Source organism: Eublepharis macularius, chromosome 5, assembly GCF_028583425.1.
Source record: "Eublepharis macularius isolate TG4126 chromosome 5, MPM_Emac_v1.0, whole genome shotgun sequence".
Taxonomy (NCBI): domain Eukaryota; kingdom Metazoa; phylum Chordata; class Lepidosauria; order Squamata; family Eublepharidae; genus Eublepharis; species Eublepharis macularius.
Window position 1 is genome coordinate 146,189,409 of NC_072794.1, and position 13,606 is coordinate 146,203,014.

Here is a 13,606-nt window from a genome sequence, read left to right on the forward strand (position 1 = left end):
CTATGGTTACCCTAATCAAAGGCACTGTATCCTGCTCTGTTCTGCAATTGGATTATTCCATATCCTTTACAAAGCCAATTGGCAGTTCCATATGGTTATTTTGAAGATTAGGGAAGGCTGTTGGGGAGAGAGGGTGTTTAACCCTCTCCTACCATACATCCATGATGATTTAAACAGCCCCCCAAAGCTGCAGTTAGCTCCCAGAGCAGAAAAAGGCAGGTTCCAGTACTCAAATGTTTGAGACACATTGTCCATCCCCAGTATCACAATCTAAAAGATATTGGGCAGCAGAACTAGGAAGGACCTAGTTTTCACCGGGTTTCAGTACCAAGGTGATGGCCAGGCAATGAAAAACAAAAGCAGTCACTTCCACCTCAGCAGTCACTTCCACCTCAGGGGGGTTGGACTAGATGGTCTGTATGGCCCCTTCCAACTCTATGATTCTATGATTCTATGAAAGAACATACAGTCTTCTACCATCATCACACCTTTTCAGGTCTTCTAGTGAAGATCCTTTTTAGCTGCAGCAAGATTTATAGGAAAATTTAGCTTTTTCTTAAAGAAGACATTGTTCAGAAGCATTTGAGTCCAGCAGCACTTTAGACACCAATAAGACTTTCAGGGTACAAGCTTTTGAGAGTCAAAGCTCCCTTTTCAGATGGTAGCTTTTTTCTCTCAAAAACTTATATCCTGAACATTTTGTTGGTCTCTTAAGGTCCATGCTCCAGACTCAAATCCTGCTGTTCTACTGCAGCCTATCATGGCTACTTACATGAAAATATATTCTTGTTCCAGAACACTTTGATCTGAATTGATAGGGGGCCTAAAGGTGGTTTGAACACATGAAACTGTCTTATATTGAATTAGCTCATTGGTCTATCAAGGTCACTATTGTCTACTCAAATTGGCAGCAGTTCTCCAGGCCCTTAGTGCAGCTGGACTTCCTTCCTGGTCCTTTTAGCTGGAGATGCTGGGGATTGAACCCGGGACCTTCTGCATACCAAGCAGATGCTCTACCACTGAGCTATAGCCTCTCCCCATGTAAGCAGTTGGCCGGGCTGCCACCATCTTTAACATCCATTTAATATGGCTATCTGTGATATCAAATGTCACAAGGCCCCTGGATTTAAAATGGCAGTTTGAATTGCAGCCAGGGTAATTCCAGCTAATGGTTGCTGAGTCCCACCCAGGAGATCCAGGCATGAATGGAATGCCGCATGTAAATGTGGAGAGATTCACAGTAATTAGTTTTACAGTCTCCTCAGCACCTAAATGAATCCAGAGCAACAAAGGTCTTGCAGAGTCATCCCACTTTATACATGTCCCGATGCAGGCTCACACTGGCAGCAGGCAAGGGAAAACTCCCAGGTTGTCCGAGCAGGGCAGCACCCAGTTCCAAGGTTCAGGCACCAATCTGGCACACTCACGGCGTCAAGTCCAAAGGGGGCTTCCAGAGACACATCCACAGGAACAGGCCAAGGTCAGGGACAAGAGAATCAGTTCAAAACACAGCAACAAGGTCAGTAGTGAGTGGACTCGTTGCTTCCACGCAGCCACTCCCTCTTTGGCTGCTTTTAACCCTCACAGTGCTCAGCTGCCTGTGCTACAGCAAGCACCTGCCGGCTGTCTCAGTCCTGCTCCTGTGAGCACTCATCATCACTAACAATGCTGGGCCGGTGCTGTGCTGCTAGCCTGGCACTGCACCTTCTGGCTTGGAGGGCTCTTCTAGCCCTCCTCTGGCAGCACTCCCGAGGCTCTGGTGAGGAAGGGGGAGAGCTGGCCTGCACCTGGCTTTCTGTTGCTAGCCCAGGGCTGAGAAGCTGAGGAACTGATGTGCTGGGACCTGGCTGTGGATCAGTATCTGAGCCTTCAGGGCCTGCCTCCTCCTGCAGTGCCTCTGCCACTGGCTGTGGACCTGGGTCAGGTTCACCAGCTGCCTCTTCCTCAGAAGAGTCCTCTGAGTCTCTCTGTTCTGCTGGGCCAGGTTGGTCCATGACAATACATTTCTTTCCCTCCTTCTGTGATGAGATCTCCTGTCCTTGATTAAGGAGCTAACCAAATGGCATTAATAAGTATTTATAATTCATTCCTGGGAAGGTGCATTCCCCAACTACATTCATCAACATAGCTCCGGTGGACTTCATTAACAAACTGCCCTTTAGTGCAGTGCCAGAACAAATTTTGCATTTTCTTTCACATGCCCTGGCAGCTAGCAATCAAGGTAACTAAACTTTTTGTTACTCCCAGGAACTGACTGTTGGAGTCTTTGTTCCAACAGCTAGGTGGGATCTCCCACCTCAGGGCATGTTTCACCCTATAAGAATAGTGCCCTGGCCCCATTCAAATTGTGTATGCTTCTAGGATGCCTGCTTCCAAGATGCTGCTCCCTTAGGGTCTCTTCCCTAAGACTGTACATGCTTACTGTATCCCAAGTGCTGTTCTCTTGGGGTTTGCCCTAAGTCTCTGGCTCTCCTGGCCAAGAACGCTGGGTTTGAAGCTACTCTCTTCTCCTGCAGACTGTACTACTTTTCAGGATAGGTAGATATACTTATTCCCCTCTCTCTATCCCAACTTCTAGCTAGCTTCCTAGGACTCTGTGTGTGTGTGACCATTCCCCCTGCCTCATATTTCTCTCTGTGTCTGCATGCATTTCCCCCCTTCTAATAAAAGATTATTATTTGAACGTAAGCATCAGTGTTGTTTGCTATTTTGAGAAGGGACTCCATAAAACTTGGTGGAAAAGATCCTGTAGTTATTGCCCTCTCGCTTAGCTGTCTTCCTTGCTTTGCTAATTCCCTCACTCTTACTCACAAGGAGACCAACTCAGGTAACAAGGGAGGGACGTGCAAAAGTTTTACATAAAAAAATAACGGTTTCCCTTTAGAGCGAAGATTTAATTCAGTTGCCCAGCAAATGCTACATTGCTCAGCTAGGTTTGCATAGTTACTTGCAGTTGTTTAATAGTAACCAAGATGAGAGAGTTTAATCCACTGTGCAATTATTTAACCAAACATTTGGCAAATGACCCATGGCTGTTAATATGAAAAACATGAGGAGACGGCTCTAGAATTGTTCAAAAGATTATAGCAGGGGAGTTAATTGGAGTTATGGCACTTCTTCCTACAGTGCACTGCTGGAGCTCTTGTTTAACAAAACCAAGACAAATCCCAATACAACAGGAGTGCTCAGGAAAAAAAAAAGTAAAGGGACAAATCAAGTATGTAAAACAGTCTCAGGCATTCTTCACTGATGTGAAAAGAATATAATGAATGCTTCATTGGTTTAAGGGAGAATATTTCATTCTTGCCAGAGAACAGGTTTAGGAAGAATGATATTTACATTTTCCTGCAACCTCTAATTTTCCCATTCATCATTTGCCAGAGCCTCAAGACCTTATCCAGTGCGTGGAATGTTTGTATATGCTTAATGATCCTTTTACCAAACAAATGCCTCAGATGCAAATGAGGAAATTAGTTAATATTGCTGATGCTGCGACGTTAGATCCATTAATATCACACTGTGCATCTGATTTACACACAAACCTGATTTTTACACAGGGCTCTCTGAGAATGGTCTGAAGGCATATGACAAAGAGTTGTATTGCTGAAGCTAACCAGATCTGGCCCTGTAAATTGTCTGGATGGAAGACCACCTGGGAACCATGTGAAAGCTATTCAGAGCAATCTGGAGGAAGAGCAGCGTATAAGTCAAGCAAACAAAGCCTATTATATCTTATAAGACAACTCTTTCTATTTGTGAATTTTGTTCCCATTGGAGGTTATGAGGACAACATAACCCAAAGAAATATCGCATGCAAGCTAACTTAGTAAGGGCAACACTTCAAAAATATGGTTTAATTGCATGCTTAGACTACTGAACATGTCTGTGTGAGTAACAAAGGCTTGCTAACAAGCTATTTTAAAAAAAAACCCTCAAAATCTGTGAAATAAAGGCAGTTCTTTGCAATTTCCTTTACCTTTCCCAAAAGTTTTGAGCTTTGAAGAAATGAAGAGCTACATTTTTGTAAAGTACAACCTGTGGCTTGCAGTGTGGGACATGATGGCAGTGTGTTTGCACAACATTAGCCCAAAAACTGATTACAGAGTAAAGAAAGTTTATTTAGGAACTAACATACTTGATAGCAAAGTGGAGAGATAGAGATAGGCATCTAGCTATCTAGCTGACTAAGAGAGAGAGGTTCTAAGGAGAAGCAGGATATTGCCCTCAGAGCACCAATCTGGAGTCAAGACAAGGAAATTACACACAATAGAGAGACGTGCTGTCTTCATATTCCTATCTGACTAGCCTCTGCTGCCCCATATAGGGTCTTCTTCTCTTTCTCTTTGTACACCAGACATCGCTTCTTCTAACAGGATATACACCCTTTAGGCTTCCCGAGGAGGTCTGAGGCCTCCCACCCCCTTTTACACTTTGGATTACACTTTTTCTTGCTTTCAAGTCACAGCCAACTAGCAGCAACCCTGTAAGGTTTTCAAGAGATGTTCAGAGGTGGTTTGTCATTTCCTGCCTTTGGACTAGGGTTGCCAGGTCCCCTTGTCCTCTCAATGCGAGGGGGGGACCCGGCACTCGTCTTTCTTTTGCCCCTGGGAGGTGGTGCGATGACATCATTCCCACGACTCCTTCCTTCTTCCTGTTGGAAAATGAGCATGACGGAGAAGGGAGAGCACTCCTCCCTCTGCCATCACACTAATTTTCTACCATGAAATTCAAATGCTGAATTTATTTAACAAATCAATGAAGTGAATGCTCTAGACACTTTGGTCGCTTCCACACATCCTTAATGGGATGGCCTGCCAATGGAACTCTGGCAAGTTATCTCACTCATTACACACATCATCGTTTCCCATGCGTGAGCAGGTCATGATGATCCTGGGTTTTAAGTGTTTTTTGTGAGACCGGTTTCGGTCTATCTTTATTTTTCATGCCACTTTTTTCGTATGACTATCTACCGTATCAATGCATGTGGAGGCTTTTTGTGCTTTTGAAGTGCCCTCCCACAAATCTCCAACCTGTCATCTTGCCATTACCCCTCCCACACATGCGTCTGGAGTGCATGCATGATCGTATAATTCCCCCTCCCTTTTAAAACTTTTTAAAACAGTCCTTGCGCGATTATGATATCTATGTATACAAAGGGAAACATACTGCAGTGCTTGCTACGTTGGATCAGTCAGCAATTAGACTATCAGTCTAGGAACAACATTGAGAATGGAATGCCTTTTCTGATTTTATTTTAAACAAGCAATAAGGCCCATTGTTTGGGAAAATACAACAGGGCCTAGCAGAGCTTCCACCCTACGGCATCAGTAAAGGGTGGGGATTTGGGGAAGAGAGTGGGGGGTCCCTCCTCCTCCAACCCCTTGGCTGCCGCTTGGCTTGTGTGCAGCTCTCCCAAGGCCCCATGGAGGTGGTGGGGAGACCCTCCCCCACTGCTGTGGGACCTTTGGAGAGCCTTGTCACTGCACTGAGCCTTCCTGCAGCCACACTGGGCCCTTCTGGGCTTCTGGAGGCCCCAAGGAGGCAGCGGGGAGGCAAACCATTTTGTTTCCCACTTGCTTCTTATCCCTGTGTACTACGCCTCTGTGGGGATAAGGAGTGAATGGTGGGGAACATGGTTTGCCTTTTATATAATAGGATATGGGATCATGCAATCGCGCTACTCTACTGCTTGCATATTTATTAAACACTTTTGCAATTAAAACTTTGAGCAGGAAATCAACGGTAGAGTACGACGCATGCCCACTTTCTACAGAAGCTGACAGGACAACGATATAGCACAATCCTGCATGCACTCAAAAAAGAAATAGGCAAGTTGGACGGGAATGCACCAACATCATTTGCGATTAGGCACAGATAAAGAACACATTTTGTTTTGGGACCCTTTTTCCCCCCACGACAAACACCCACAAAACATGCATGAGGACGATGCATGTGAAAGGTGAGTTCTTGAAGCAGATTGAGAAGACGCGACTTTGTGGCAGGAAAACTCGAAAAAATTCAAACGTGTGGAAGCAGCCTTTGCTTGTACTTTGTGATCTTAAACAGGCCAAAATAAAGCAGTACAGTTTCCACAGTACAGACTGTAGACCTACATGTAAAGAGCAATGTGATAAGAAATGCATCTTGAATAGGTTGTTCCAAAAAACCCAGCACTGACGTCCAAGCCAAAGGAAGAAAACACTTCATTGGGTAACCACTCTTGTTTCACACAAATTCCTTCTTTTACCCCCACCATTTGCCTGCCTGCAAAACAATGTTTCATATTTCTTTATGTTAACAGGCCTCTTGGAACAAGAGCAGCTTCGAACAACTGAACCTCAAGGTACACATAATGCACACCTGGCTCAGTGAGATACAGAGATCTGCAGGCAATAAGAGGATTCCAATTCACAGTCTAATGAAAAAACAACAATCTGACTATTACATATTGCAATGGAAAAGCCATCTGCATTTTAAGAAGCCTTTTAATATTCCAGAAGCAAAAATATGTTCACTCCCTGAATTTAAGAGAGGGACAAAAAATAAAATACCCACGCACACACCAGACAGAAGAAGGGAATAATTCAAAGTAAAGTATTCCAAGAGTCAACTAAAATGTGATATATTAAATTATTGTACAAAAATACACCATAATTTCAGACTGAATTTTTTCTACTCATTTTAATCTGCATCACTACATGATAGTAAAAGCCTGCCTATCACTGCCAAATCAGGGGCAGAAGAAGAGGAAGGGGGCAAACTACAGAAACTATAGAAGATGTACAGTGCAATTCTAAGCAGGGCTACACCTTTTTAAGTCCACTGACTTTAATGGACAAAAGGGTCTAACTCTGCTCAGATGGGTTTGGATGCCACAGAATTCCACTAACAGGAGAGATAATATTTGCCAGTTCTCTCCTCCCACTGCAGACTTCTGAACTCCCCTCTTCTGCTGTTTCTCAGGGTCCCATGTCACATAGGGGATCACTGTGGGCTAGGGTTTCCCAGTCCCTTTACCCTCCCTGTGGAAGGGGGGGACCCAGCACTTACCTTCCCAGTGCTTGGGGACTTCCCGTACTCGAGGACTTCCGGAACTTCTGGAAAGTGATGTCATTGCACAAGGCTGGGGAGTGGGCATGCGCTTCACTGCAGCCCAATTTGGGCCCCAAACAGGCCCAATGATGTCAGTGATGTCATTGCACTGGCCCCAGGAGCATGCCCAGGAGGCCCATTCCCCACCTTTCCCCCCTGCTGGCTAGGTAAATGGTATGTGGGAGGGGTGAAAGGTGTGAGGGGGAATCCCCTGCCCCCACTGGGGGAATGAGATCCCATTTGTGGGCTGAAATAGGAGGGTAGAGGTAATGAAATCCTATTCTGCTGATGGACATTCCTTCTGTCAGCAGAGATTTACTCTGAGATTCAACCCATATTGTAGAAGCTATATTCTGAATCTAATATGTATTTAATTCCTTTTTTAATGGCTCCCATGCCATTGTTTTCTTTCTGGACTATTCCTTAAAGAGTTGAAATGCACTGGATTCCATTATCATTATGATTAAAACTGATTAGTTGGTCTGTACAGCACCATCAATGAACATAGCATTTTCAAAATAACATAAGCAAAACAGCTTCTTGCCCTGAAGAGATTATAGTCTAAATTTCAACAGTGAGAAGACGACAAAGAAGAGGAAAAGGAAAGATAAAGGTAACAAGTAATGAATATGAATAAATGTACTGACATGTACCTAGCCCTCATTTCAGTTAGAAGCAAACTCTCAACTTTTTCAAGATCAAAGACATATCAAGAAAGCAACAAGAAGGCCACTTTCAGATAAGGTAAGGGTTTCTGAGTAATAGAGGTCACCCCCCAGACATGCAGGAAAAAACCCTTAAATTAAAAGCCTTCCCCCTTCTCCAAAAAAACCCCACACCCCATCCGGATGAGAACGGAACATGACTTTGTAATGTTAAGAGCAGTTGAGAGACAATCTTTACTTTGTAGTGTTTTTCTTATTTTTAATATACTTGATGTGGTGCTACAAATGTTGATATAATGGAAATGCAGACAGAACAAACTTACAGTGCAGTCCTATCCAGGTTTACTCCAGTCTAAGTCCACTGATTTCAACAGGTTTAGGCTGGAGTGACTGCATAAGCTTGCAGGATTGTTTCTATATGCAAGTATGACTTTTAAGCAGACTTACTGAAATGAACAGTGGATTTTGAAATGGACAAAAGAATTTCAGACTGGAATTTGCAGTTTGCAACTGGGCCAGTGTGATGTAGTAGTTAATGTGGGACAGGATCTGGGAGATGCAAGTCTAAATTTCCCACTCTGCCTTGCTGGATAACCTTGGGCCAGTCACCCACCCTCATCCTAAACTATTTCATAGGATTTTGTGAGGATAAAATGGAGGAGAATGACGTACGCTGCTTTGATTCCCTATTGGGAAGAAAGGTATGTGTCCCCCCACCCCTACACCACCTTACACACTTCCACCCACCAGAAACCTCCCTTCACAAGTTTGGGGCTTCACGGGCAGTTAAGGATAGCCACCACAACACACCATTTATCTAACTGCAATTTATCAGGCAGAGACTCCTTACCCAAATCCTAGCAGAGTCATCTCTATCCTTTTCACAGAGGCTGCACCAGACAGGCAGCCAGTTCCCTGTATTTATTTCTCCTCACCTAGCTACTGCTCAGGGCTATTGGGGAAAGGGAATGTATGTTTGCTTCCCATATATAAGCTGTCACCCTTTAATAAATTTGACCTTTTTATCATGACCAGAGTGTTTGAGGTTGGTCTGTGTGTTTTAATTCCCCTCAGCCAACAACTTCAAACCAGCCAGGGTTAAACCAGAAACAAAAAATAAACTTTATTTACAACACAAGACACTGGAGTGAATTATTTGAAAACTCATAGGTAAGTTGTGGTTAAACAGGGAATGTTTCAATGTATTAGAACAGGTGTTAACAGGTAGCTATATTTCTGCTGCCTCCCTTAGCAGCTTCCATAAACCTTCTCCCTCAGTAACTGCCTAACGGACTTTCAACTGTCAGTTATCCAGCATTCCACCAGCTGTCATTGGCTGTTTCCCAGGACAGACAGAGCTGGAAAAGTGTTGCAGTTGCCTGTAACTGTTGTTTGTTGAGTGTCCTGTCTTCTTGCAGGCACACATTGGAACTGTGCACGTGCAGGCCAGCCGCAGAGAAATTTCTTCAGTTCTTTAAATCTGTAAGGGGGCACGCTGCCTCTGCTGTTCCCGCACAGCGGTTTTCCTGCCAAAAATGCAGGTTGTGAGGCGGAGCGCCCCAATTTCCCTCAGTTTTCCTGAGCCACTGGAGGCATAAAAATAAAAGGTAAATGGACTCATAGTGGGGCAGAAGGGATGGAATGTATGCCTGCACAGAAGACACTTGCTGAACAACAGTTACAGGTAAGCGCAACTCTGTTTTTGTTGTTCTTCTATGCAGTCCCACATTGGGAATATAGCAAGCTACTCAGCAACAGAGGATGTTGTGAGTATATTAGTGAAATAGAGAATGCAGCACCCTGACCTGGGTAGCCCAGGTGAGCCTGATCTCGTCAGATCTCAGAGGCTAAGCAGGGTCGGCCTTGGTTAGTAATTGGATGGGAGACCTCCAGTGAAGACCACGGTTGCAGAGGCAGGCAATGGCAAACCACCTCTGATAGTCTCTTGCCATGAAGACCTCACCAGGGGTTGCCATAAGTCAGCTATGACTTAAGGGCACCACACACACACACACAAGCACTATTCCACGAAGTAAAAAACACTGAACTGCTTATTCCCTTCTAGAATTTGTATTGATAGAGTAATGTTTCATGAAGGTGGCAGCCAAAGACCACATGGCAGCCTAACAGAGGTACACCTTGGAGGAAGGCAGCTGATGAAGCTTATGCCCTGATGGAATGTGCTTTTGATCATCTCCAGGCAGGAAGCATTAGTTATTTTGTAGCAAACTCTAATGGCTGCTACAATCCATCTGGAGAGTATTTGAGATGTTGCAGAAACTCTTTGTTCTGTGCAAATAATATAATAAAGTCCTGTTAACATCCAATTTATGCAGTGCAGGTTCCTGGAATAGGAAAAAAATATGGGCAATGTAACCCTTCATTATAAATGAAATTTAGAAACTACCTTGGTGAGGAATTCTAAGCTGGTATGTAAAACAACCTTCTCAGAGAATAATTGATGTGAATGGGGGGTTGCCCCATACAGCTGTGAGGTCCCCCACATGCCTTGCTGTCACTGAGACAGCTATCAGGAGGGCCATCTTCTAGGATAACAAATACAGAGGACAAGAAGCCATGGGCTCAAAGAGAGGCAGCATGAGTCATGAAAGAACCAAAGTTAAACTCCACTGAGAAACTGGGAGAGTCCTTGGGGGAAAGGATTGCCTATGCCTTTAAGGAACTGTATAGAGAACTGTGGTGTGAGAAGACAGTCCTGCCAACTATCCACTCATGAAAGGCTGATATTGCTGCTAAGTGAACCTTAAGGGAGGCGACAGATAAGCTCTTCCTCTGCAGGAACAAGTAGCCCAGGATAAGGGCCAACTGGCAGGAAAACAGAGAAATCAGTTTCGATTCTAATCATGTAGTGAGACAGGTCCATTTTTGGCCATAGGAAGTACATGTAGGGGGGTTTCTTGCATTAAGAATAACATGAGTTACTTCTCTAGAGAAAGTAGAAGAAGAGGATTGAGCAACCATGCAGTGAGTTTCAATGTGGTTACATCGTGATGCCATACTTGACCTATATGTAGGAGGTCTGGAACTATGGTAGATGGTAGTAGTGGCCCTGGGCCATGGCCCACAGGATGGAGAACCGCTCTTGATGGGGCCGAAAAGGGGTGACTAATATGCAGTAAGTGTGGTAATGGCAGATTTTGCTAAGGACCTTAACAGTGATTAACAGAGTTGGGGGAAAGGCGTAAAAGAGACGTTGAGTCCAAGAGATTTGGAACGCATCCCTCAGTGAATTGTCATCCATCCCAGCTAGGGAACAGAAAGCCATGGCCTTGGTGTTGAGGAGTGTGGCAAAGAGGTCCATGGAAGGGAAGCCCCAATGCTGAAAAATGAGCAGGACGTAATTGTTGTTGATTGTCCACTTGTGGTGAGTGTGAAAAACCCTGCTTAGGATGTCGGCCTTGCTGTTGTCTGTGCCTATTCTTATTCTTATTCTTATTCTTATTAATATTTTGAGTCCACTCTCCCCAAAACAGGCTTAGAGCAGAATATAACATATATACGGTAACATGAACATTTTAATTTACAAACTAGATTAAAAACATCAATAAATAAACAATACAATTTCTAACAGACAGCAACACACATATTGCATGACCCAACAATAACAGCAATACGTGGGGCCGGATGGCCATCTGCTAGATGTTAACAGAATAGGGGTGGCAGATTCCGCCCCCCTCTCCGTGGCAGGCGGCTGGTTCCACAGCCTGAACTGCCATATGCCTGGCGGAACATCTCTGTCTTACAGGCCTGGCAGAAAGATAATGGTTCTTGCTGGGCCTGGGTTTCCACAGACAGAGAGTTTCACTAGGTGGGAGCCAGAGCTGAAAAAGCCCTGGTCCTGGTTGAGGCAAAGTGAACCTCTTTGGGGCTGGGGACCACCAAGAGATGTTTGTCCACTGAATGGAGTATCCTCCGGGGAACATAAGAGTGAGAGGCAGTCCCACAGATATACTGGTCCCAGTCCGCTAAGGGCTTTAAAGGTTAAGACCAAGACCTTGAACCTGATTCAGAATTCCACTGGGAGCCAGTGCAGCTGGCGCAGGGCTAGTGTTATATGTGACTGGAACAGAGTCCCATGCAAAACATGCACCACCACATTGAGGAACAACTGCAGCTTCTGAAGAAGGCCCTGGGGCAGCCCAGCATAGAGCAAGTTGCAGTAGTCCAATTTGGAGGTGACGGTTGCATGGATCACCACAGCCAGGGTCAAAAGGTAGGGGGAAAGTTGCCCAACTTAGCAAAGATGAAAAAACACCAATCTGGAAACCACTGTGACCTGGGCCTCCAGGTCCACACCCACAGGTGTGGCACAGATGCAAGTGGTGTCCCATCAAGCACTGGGATCTGGATCCCAGAAGCTGACAACCCGTGGCCCAGGTGCTGGACCTCCATCTTAGTAGGATTCACTTTCAGTGTATGGCCTGTGGGAGTACATTGTTTTGTATTGCCCATTCCCAGAGCAATGTAGCCTCAGTACAGAGTGTAAGTGATGCTGTCCTCCTTGCTTGTTCAGGTGGTAGAGGTTGAGCCCACAACTGGTAAGGCTAGGAAATCCTCAGCGGGAGTGTACTCGTCATCATCTTGATGTAAAAACAGAGTACAAGGGATAGGGGGAAGGGGATAAAGGTGGTAAATTACCTTCTCTTCCTCAGTGGCTGCTGGTGTGGGAACCAGAGAGAGACCATGAGCACTGCATGTCAAAGACAGTGAAGGCTTTAAATGTTTAGTTTTCAATGTGGACTTTGGGGCTGGTGGTTTGGCGGTCGCACATTTTGGTTGGGCTGGAACCAATGAATGCTTTTTCTTGCATTTCAAGGTGCCAGAATGAGGACCGCCAGATGGGGTGTCACATGGCACAGATAGAGGATCCAAAAAAGACCTTGATGGAACTGGAGAATGATGTCTGGTCTGATCCGGTGTTTAGGCCCTGGAACTGATGACGGCAGTTCAGATTAGGATGCTGGCTCTTTTGAGGCAAATTTCTTTGGTGCTGGTTTGTTGGAGCATGACAGCACTTTCTCCCAAAGTGCTGACTTTAAACAAGAGGCCCGAACATGCCAAGCCTTGGGAGTAAAATGCTGGCAGTGCTGGCAGCTAGAGACAATGTTAGATTCGCCCAAACAGAGCAGACAGAGGTCATGTCCACTGAAGTGAGGCATCTTCATTTTACACTGATAACACTTTTTGAATAACACTTTCTGAGACATATTGTAGAAAAAAAGGCAAAGAACAGTAAGACAGAGCAAAAGAAGAATCTCTCTCAATGGTGGCAAAAGAACTGAGGGAAATTGGGGCGTTCCGCCTCACAACCTGTGTTTTTGGCGGGAAAAACCCTATGTCTGCACAGTAGAGGCGGAGCGCCCCCTTACAGATTTAAAATCTCTCTGTGGCTTGGCTGCACATGTGCAGTGCCAATGTGGGGCTGCACAGAAGAATGACGACAAACTAGTTCTGTCCATCACAGTGAATTAAAAAAATCAGTGAGGAACATCAACATTTGACTTGGATTCCAGGTTTTTAAAGATTTTAAAGATTTTTCACCTATGACAGAGATACAAAGAAGGCAGCTGCACAGGTGGGAGAACTCTACATGCAGCCAGAAATTCACTTTCTTTTTTCAGTTCAGCAATGGTCAGTGCCAGTGTGACAAAGTTCTTTTTAAAGCTATCACCAGCTGAGTTCACCTATGGGAACTGCTTCACCAAAGATATTAAGGGAAGCCGTGGCTGTACTCATGATTCTCTCCTTCATATGATTTCATATGGAGCCAAACCACTACCTTTTCCATAGTCTTCCTTTATCCTTATTTCCTCCTGCTGCTTAAACAT

The 13,606-nt window shown here is 44.8% G+C and overlaps 1 non-coding gene across 1 annotated transcript; it reads right to left on the reverse strand.

The window, feature by feature from the left end:
- Positions 1–962: 962 nt before the first annotated feature.
- On the reverse strand, positions 963–1,037 carry TRNAT-GGU (transfer RNA threonine (anticodon GGU)). The gene has a single exon. It is a non-coding gene; the product is annotated as a tRNA-Thr (tRNA).
- Between the last annotated feature and the right edge of the window lie 12,569 nt (positions 1,038–13,606).